The following is a 2,063-nucleotide window of genomic DNA, read 5'->3' as shown; positions in this document are numbered from 1 at the left end:
AATAAGGAAAGAAATCAGTTTGGGAGTAGATTGATTATTGCCATAAAAGGGGTAGTAAAAGCATGCAGTGAACAATCAAGTCTGAGTACGAAAATATGCTTATTTTTGGAAAGGATTCAGCAAGGTAAATATTGCAGTAAAGGGAAAAGAATCAATCAATTTTAAACAGGAGAGTGAAATTAGGGTTCATAAAAGAAAAAGCTTTGGAATTAGTCACAAGATCAAGATCAATCAAGGAAGAAACATGCTTCTGCACTTCAGTATATAAATAGAGTGAACAGAGATATCATACATGCGAGGCCAAGCCCATTGGCAAAAGAAGCAGCATAAAATAGTAGCAGAAATAAACATAAGGTTCAGTAGATAGTCAGGGCTCACACATATAGCCAAAGTGAAGAAGAGAGTCAAACAAGTAAATGCCTCACAGTAACAGGTGAGGAAACCTTTTGAAAAGTTAGGGTTTCAAGTCGAGTTTAAAAGATAGTAAAACTCGGAATAAGATAAGTCACATAAAGAAAAGGGAGTCAGAAACAAAGAACTTTAATCGAATCAAGTGCATGCTCAAACAAACAATTTCAGACCAAGAAGACTTAGGGTTTTCAACAATAATCGAGTTTAAAAGAGGATAAACAAATAAGTCAAACAAGAACTTAACCAAACAAGTACTCATCTAACAAACAACTTCAGAACTCGAATGCGACCCAAAAGAAATTAAGGTTTTCAACATGCTAACTCAAATAGAAGAACAACATAGCAAAATCACAAACACATTAAAATCAGAGAAGGGATTTTTGAAATAACTTAAAGGAAAACCCTAATGATAAAATGAAGAGTCGTTTTGAAAGCAAAGTTAAAGAACCTTCGAGAAACACTTAAGAAAGTCATAGTAAGTACATATCTAAAGCAGATGTGAGAGAAAGTTGAAAGATCTTAAAGATTAGGCTGCATCAATCACATTTCTAGAAGAGGGTTTTAACCCGTGATAAAAAATATACAACCGCATATGTCCAGGAATGTCATGGTGTGAGCATTTTCTTAACATTGCTTTTAATCTTTCCCAAGCTTGATAAACTGACTCAGTGTCAGTCTGCAAGAAATTAGAGATGTCTTGTCTTAACTTTGTAGTTTTAGCAGGGGAAAAATATTTGTTTAAAAATTTCTGAGTCATTTGATCCCATGTGGTGATGGAACCTTGTGGCAAACTTCCCAACCAAGTGTTGGCATCTCCTTTTAAAGAGAAAGGAAATAGCCTTAACTTGATAGCTTCAGGAGGTACTCCATTATACTTAGTTGTTTCAACAAGTTCCAAAAAGTCAATTAAATGACGGTGTGTATCTTCACTTGCGTCTCCAGTGGATGCAAGACTTTTTAATCGTTTGAATCAGGCCAGTCCTGATTTCAAAGTTGTTGGCTGCCACTGGAGGTTTTCTAACACTAGATTCACAGTTGAAGCGACAGGTCTAGCATAATCCCTTAGGATTCTGTTTCTTGGCCTTGGTGCTACTTCATCAAACTTATCCTCCACATGGACTGGTAGTTGAATGTCTTCTACTTCTTGATTCTCGATACCTTCACGAGCTATACTTTGAGAAGATGTTTGTCCTTTCCTGCACAATCGAAGAGATTTTTCAATTTCTGGATCGTAACTGGCCAACTTTTTTGTAGAAGAGTGGGTCATAAACTACCTAAAATTTTAAAGAGAAGAAAAAATAATAATAAAGCAACACTACATTCTAAAGCAGTACTAGTAGTCAATAAAATAACTAAAGAAATTTTCAACAATAACAAAAATAGTTAGTGAAAAACAAAAGGTAAGATAATATATATTAAGTATAAGTAAAGATAGTACTAGTAATAATAGTAATTGAAAATAAAGTTAGAATAGTATTTGTAGATAAACGTACTAGTAATATTGTACTAAATATACTTAAGGAAAACTAATGATAGAAGTAGTAGGAAGAAGTACTTAACAGTAGATAGTGAAAATACTGACAGAAATAATAATAATAATAATAATAATATTAATAGTAATAATTATAATAATAAATTCTCAAATTAGTAAC

General features: G+C 33.0%; 1 non-coding gene across 1 annotated transcript; it reads left to right on the top strand.

Moving 5' to 3' along the window:
• The first annotated feature begins 1,013 nt into the window (after positions 1–1,013).
• On the top strand, positions 1,014–1,120 carry LOC142175040 (small nucleolar RNA R71). The gene has a single exon (XR_012704230.1). It is a non-coding gene; the product is annotated as a small nucleolar RNA R71 (small nucleolar RNA).
• The last annotated feature ends 943 nt before the right edge of the window (positions 1,121–2,063 follow it).

Source organism: Nicotiana tabacum, chromosome 20, assembly GCF_000715075.1.
Source record: "Nicotiana tabacum cultivar K326 chromosome 20, ASM71507v2, whole genome shotgun sequence".
Lineage (NCBI taxonomy): Eukaryota > Viridiplantae > Streptophyta > Magnoliopsida > Solanales > Solanaceae > Nicotiana > Nicotiana tabacum.
The sequence above is the reverse complement of the archived record's forward strand: the minus strand, read 5'-3'. Positions and strand labels throughout refer to the sequence as shown.